This window comes from Triticum dicoccoides, chromosome 7B (assembly GCF_002162155.2).
Source record: "Triticum dicoccoides isolate Atlit2015 ecotype Zavitan chromosome 7B, WEW_v2.0, whole genome shotgun sequence".
NCBI lineage: Eukaryota > Viridiplantae > Streptophyta > Magnoliopsida > Poales > Poaceae > Triticum > Triticum dicoccoides.
The window spans coordinates 456211109-456218262 of NC_041393.1; positions in this window are offsets into that span (position 1 = coordinate 456211109).

Genomic DNA, 7154 nt, shown 5'->3' on the forward strand with positions numbered 1-7154 from the left:
GCCGCGCCATGGCCGTGGGCCACGCTGGCCGCGCCGCGCCACTTGCCGCGCCACGCCGCCCCGCCTCGCTGGCCGCGCCGTGCACACCATAGCGTTGTGCCGCATCGTGCGTGCGCGCGGGCCTGTCGAGGCCGCCGCCGCTCGGGCGCTAGGGTTGGAAACCCTAGCGACCCCTGAGCTGGCAATCGGGGCGGCCCAGCGGGCTGTGCGCAATGGACCCCCCTTTTTCCCTCCATTAAAAAAGGGGGGAGGACGGTGGGGCGGGCTACACGGGCTGACAACCCATTTTACGGCATGTAGACGAACTGGGCCAGGCCAGAGAGCGCGCGTGCGCGGTTATTCGCGTTTTAGCCCCTGGAATTTCCTGTTTTTACGCGTAGTTTATTCCTGCTGAAATATTTTGCGTAGAAGCCCTTGGAACTGTCTGTTTTCGCTGAAAACGCGTATTTAGGCTTCAAAAAGCCTCTGGAATTCACTTTTTGGGCTATTTTTCACGTACTAGATGTGCTTAACATGCTATATTTTGTAAACATGTTTTATTGTATGATTTTACTACTGTAGATTAATTGTTTTGCACTCTTAATCATTAAGTAAGTCATATAAGAACATGTTTTAGATAATGGAACGTCATTTTATTGAATAAGTTTATCAACATCGCTTTGTGCAAAAGATTACCTGCTGTAATCTCATGATTTTTGCATAAATTGCAGATGGCCGGAATTGTCAACAAGGAGTTTCCTGAGTTGGCCCAGACACGGCTGAACTACCTGTCATGGTCCTCGGACTGCGAGATTTTTCTCCAGGGCAAAACCCTCCTGAGGGCGATCGGTAATGGGGCCCAGCTGGCCGCCACTAATCCCAAGTTCGAAACTAAGAATGCGCAGGCGCTGCACTTTCTCCGTCATCACCTATCACCTACTCTGAAAGATGAGTATATGGCTGAGTGCAGTGCTTCTGGCCTTTGGACCGCTCTTAAGCAGCGGTTTGAGCGGTTGAAGTACACTGTGAAGCTACGTGCAGATGCAGAGTTGATCCGTCTGAGGTTTGCGGACTTCAAGACGGTTGGGGAGTACAATTCGGCTCTACACCGGATTTGTACGACTCTTCGATTGTGTGGTACAGAGATTACCGACTCCAAGAAGATTGAGAAAACCCTATCCACTTTCCACCCCGACGTGGTCCAGTCCTCACGGAACTACCGCCAGGGGAACTACATGAGGTATTCAGAGTTGATTGACGTCCTCCAGGTGGCGGAGGAGTAGGACGAGGTTCTCAAAAAGAACTTTAACGCGCAACCACTTGGGGGAGTTCTCGCCAGGAGGTGAACGCCCTCAAAGTCCGCAAGCCTCAACAGAAGAAGAGGGGCCGCAAGGGCAAGAAGAAGGGCCCTCACCTTCCCCCCCCCTCCCCCGCCCCGGCTAAGCAGAACAAGCCGGGCAAGGGAGGGCAGAGGCCTCAGGACTACTTCCGTTGTGGCTCGGTGGAGCATTTCTCCCGCCAGTGTCGCGCACCACCGGAGGTCATTGAAGCATACAATGCTCGGAAGGCGCGTGAGACACACCTCGCCTTGGTTTAGGAGGGAGCATCACCGGCGCCCATGGCGGCACCCGTGATGATCTCTACGTCCCCTACTCCACCCATAGAGGCGAACCCCGTGGTGCCCATCGCGGCAGCTTTGGCGGTCTCTACCAATGCCCACGTCGCCATGGAGGTTGACCACATGGTCGCCTCGGCGGTGCCGCCACTAGACATTGATGTTGCCTCCAAGATGATTTCTAAGGAGGATCAGCTCACTAGTATGGAGATTGCGGCGGAAGTGAATGGCTTCTTCAACGAGTCCACTTAGCATACCTCTTTGGTTATTGATACGTCTCCAACATATCTACTTTTCCAAACACTTTTGCCCTTGTTTTGGACTCTAACTTGCATGATTTGAATGAAACTAACCCGGACTGACGTTGTTTTCAGTAGAACTGCCATGGTGTTGTTTATTGTGCAGAAAACAAAAGTTCTTGGAATGACCTGAAAATCCACGGAGATGACTTTTGGAAAATATAAAAAAATACTGGCAAAAGATGAAGCCCAGGGGACCCACACCCTGTCCATGAGGGTGGGGGCGCGCCCTCCCCCTGGGCACGCCCTCCCCCCTAGGCGCGCCCCCTATCTCGTGGGCCCCCTGAAGCTCCACCGACCTCAACTCCAACTCTATATATTCCGTTCCGCGGAGAAAAAAATCAGAGAGAAAGTTTCATCGCGTTTTACGATATGAAGCCGCCGCCAAGCCCTAATCTCTCTCGGGAGGGCTGATCTGGAGTCCGTTCGGGGCTCCGGAGAGGGGGATTCGTCGCTGTCATCATCATCAACCATCGTCCATCACCAATTTCATGATGCTCACCACCGTGCGTGAGTAATTCCATCGTAGCCTTGCTGCACGGTGATGGGTTGGATGAGATTTACCATGTAATCAAGTTAGTTTTGTTAGGGTTTGATCCCTAGTATCCACTATGTTCTGAGATTGATGTTGCTATGACTTTGCTATGCTTAATGCTTGTCACTAGGGCCCGAGTGCCATGATTTCAGATCTGAACCTATTATGTTTTCATGAATATATGTGAGTTCTTGATCCTATGTTGCAAGTCTATAGTCACCTATTACGTGTTATGATCCGACAACCCCGAAGTGACAATAATCGGGATACTTCTCGGTGATGACCATAGTTTGAGGAGTTCATGTATTCAACATGTGTTATTGCTTTGTTCCAGTTCTCTATTAAAAGGAGGCCTTAATATCCCTTAGTTTCCACTAGGACCCCGCTGCTACAGGAGGGTAGGACAAAAGATGTCATGCAAGTTCTTTTCCATAAGCACATATGACTATATTCGGAATACATGCCTACATTACATTGATGAATTGGAGCTAGTTCTGTGTCACCCTATGTTATAGCTATTACATGAGGAATCGCATCCGACATAATTATCCATCACTGATCTAATGCCTACGAGTTTTTCACATATTGTGCTTCGCTTATTTACTTTTCCGTTGCTACTGTTACAATTACTACAAAACTGCTATCTTTACTTTTGCCACTGTTACCATTACTATCATACCACTTTGCTACTAAATACTTTGTTGTAGATACTAAGTTATCCAGGTGTGGTTGAATTGACAACTCAACTGCTAATACTTAAGAATATTCTTTGGCTCCCCTTGTGTCGAATCAATAAATTTGGGTTGAATACTCTACCCTCGAAAGCTGTTGCGATCCCCTACACTTGTGGGTTATCAAGACTAATTTCTGGCGCCATTGCCGGGGAGCATAGCTCTATTCTTTGAGTCACTTGGGATTTATATCTATTGATCACTATGAGGAACTTGAAGGACGAAAGAACCAAGATTTTTCCCTCAACTACGAGGGGAGGTAAGGAACCGGCATCTAGCTCTGCACTAGATTCTCCTTCTGTTTTGAGTAAGCTTGTGTGTCACGCCCAATATGCGACCCTATCCAAAAGGAACTTGAAGGTCCCACCAAGGATAGACCCGCATATTGAAACGCTTTTGCAAGGTGGATATCATTACATCAACATTACATAATAGATGGGGATACATACAAAAGGCATACAATGCCACACGAATACAACATCATCTTACAAGAACACCATCCGACTACGGATGAAACACAAACAGAAACTCAAACGACATCCACCCTGCTAGCCCAGGCCGCCGACTTGGAACCTATCCCCTGATCGAAGAAGAAGCAGAAGACGAACTCCGAAACAAGCAAGCATCGCTCTCGCGTCATGATCATCGCATAACCTGTACCTGCAACTGTTGTTGTAGTAACCTGTGAGCCACGAGGACTCAGCAATCCCATTACCATGGGTATCAAGACTAGCAAAGCTTAATGGGAACGGAAGGGGTAAAGTGGTGAGGTTGCAGCAACGACTAAGCATATATGGTGGCTAACATACGCAAATAAGAGCTAGAAGAGAGCAAGCGGAACGGTCGTGAAGCTAGCAATGATCAAGAAGTGATCCTGAACTCCTACTTACATCAAACATAACCCAGAAACCGTGTTCACTTCCCGGACTCCGCCGAAAAGAGACCATCACTGCTACACACGCGGTTGATGCGTTTTAATTCGGATCTAGTGTCAAGTTATCTACAACCGGACATTAACAAATTCCCATCTGCCTATAACCGCAGGCACAGCTTTTGAAAGATTATACCCTGCAGGGGTGTCCCAACTTAGCCCATGATAAGCTCTCGCGATCAACGAAGGATATACCTTCTCCCAGGAAGACCCGATCAGACTCGGAATCCCGGTTTACAAGACATTTTGACAATGGTAAAACAAGACCAGCAAGACCGCCCGCTGTGCCGACAAATCCCGATAGGAGCTGCACATATCTCGTTCTCAGGGCACACCGGATGAGCAAGACGTCGGGTTGGCATAGACCATGATTGCCCAGGGGGCGCCGGACATCGCTCGGTTTGTACCAACACTTAGATAAGCATTGGCCCGGGGGGGCTAAAATAAAGATAACCCTCGGGTTGGCCGACCCAAGGGAAAGGTAGGTGGTGGTGAGGCAAATGGTAAAACCAATGTTGGGCCTTGCTGGAGGAGTTTTATTCAAAGCAAACTGTCAAGGGGGTCCCATAAATCACCCAACCGCATAAGGAACGCAAAATCCGGGAACATAACACCGGTATGACGGAAACTAGGGCGGCAAGAGTGGAACAAAACACCAGGCAAAAGGCCGAGCCTTCCACCCTTTACCAAGTATATAGATGCATTAAATATAAGAGATATTGTGATATCCCAACCAAAATCCTGTCCACCATGGAGCAATCTTCAACTTCACCTGCAACTAGCAACGCTATAAGAGGGGCTGAGCAAAAGCGGTAACATAGCCAAACAACGGTTTGCATAGGAAAGGTGTCAAAGGTTAGAGGTTCATGGCAATATGGGAGGCTTGATAAACAGGCGATAGGTAGCGCAGCAAAACGATAGAACGAAGCAACTAGCATAGCAATGATAGTAGTGAGATCCAGGGTAGCGGTTATCTTGCCTGTAATCCCGCAAGGAAGAAGAACGAGTCCATGAAGAAGACGAACGGATGAAGCCGAACCAAGCGTAGACGAACGAATCCTCACGATCGCAACGAAACAGGAACTAACAACAAGAAGCACACAACATGGTAAACACACCACACATGATCAAGGCATGATGCACAACAAGCATGATGCATGACAAGGCTACATGAAGCTACTCATGGCAAGAGATGATGCAAACAGAGCAACACATCAAGGCAAGTTTAAATGAGGCCGGGAACAACATATAACAATTCCGGTAAGTCCTCATATGCAAATTTCGAAATTGGTCCAGATCTGAACAAACATTAAGTTGAAGTTGTTAAACAGCAAGTTAAAATGCACCAAGATGATCTACACGAGATTCTAGTCAAGTTACATATAAAGATTATTTAGTTCGGAGCTACGGCCTAGAAGATATGAGCAAAACAAGTTAAACATGGCATTGATGCAAAATGCATACAAACATCAAGCAAACACCTCAAAACAAGGATGCAACATGATAATATGAAGCTACACACAAAAACAAGCAAGTTTTATATAGAGCACACTCAAAACGGAGCAACGGTTCAACACACACACACTATACAAGATATGGCAACAATCTGTCCAAAACAGCAACTATGCATATTGCAAGCATCAAAACAACATGCTACAGTACCTCAACAAGGAAACAAAAGGCATGGGCATGATGTACAGGTAAAGCATTACAAAACATGAACACTGAGCTATCTTCAGAAACTACTAGAACATGCTCAAACACACATGGCAAGATTGCAAATAATAATAGTTTAGACTTTGCAGAAAATAACATCAGGTTGCAATGTTTAGAGCTATCAAACAACATGTTACGGGAACTTATCATGGCAAACAAAGGCATGGCATGATACTACTAAATGCATAGAACAAGAGTCCATTACTGACCATGAGCCAAAAAGGATCAAAAAATATGATGGCACCCATGTAAACATAGCAAGTTATATTATAGATTCATACATGGCAGGAACAGAATTATGAAGGCATGTAGATGAGCTTGTACCACTCACCACAGAGCAATACATGGCATGGCAAGGCAACCAACAGTAAGAAGGCATGTTTGTGAAACAAACCAAGGGAAGAATAAGTTCATAGCATGCAAGGATCAACTACAACACCCTTGGCAAAATTGAATAACATGTAAACAATCTGCCAGGAAACATTTTGAAGCAAAAGTAGAGCACTAAAATGACATGCTAGACTACTCCATAATTGCAATCAGGGGCATGGATGGATAGAGCATAACCATATGTTCAAAACACCCTTACTGAAGTATCTCAAATTATGCATGGATAACTCTGTAGCATCAAGTTTACATGGCATCAAAATAACAGCAGAACAGGGACTAAAATCAGTAACATCATGAAGCCTAGTTTACATGCTTGTGCTAGTCACCACATTGATCACAAAAATACATGGTAAGCACCTCTGTAAAGAAGACATGGCATAGTTCGAAACACATGTAGACATCAACCTCATAGGATGCACACATCAATCATGGCAAAAATGACAAAAGAGCTCGTTCTGTTAACAGACAGCAGATAACATAATGAAGCACTCTTGAAACGATGATTCAGGCATCAAGATGAGCTCAAATGAATATGATGTAATGGAATGAAATGATGTACTCGTTGAGACGAACAATTTGACATATTACACGCACAAAACGGAGCTAAGGATGCAGAGATACGGCATGACGAACATGGCATGATGATGACAAAATATTCGGGACGAGGATTTCGGGGTCAACCTCATATGGATCCACATCCGCATGAACTTCGAGGATCGCCGGAGTACTCGCCGGAGATGAGGAGGAAGAGGCCGGGGAGGCGCGGGGCGGTTGGATCCGGCCCTCCCGTGGCCGGATCTGACCGGGGCGACGGAGAGGAGGCGCGGGGAGGCGCTGGAGGGACGGCGCGGGCGGCGGGCGGAGGAGGCGGCCGGCGGCGGCCGGGAGCACGGACGGCGGCGCCCTGGCCGGTGGCGGAGCTCGGGCGCTCGCGGGAGGCGGCAAGGCGCGGCCTCGG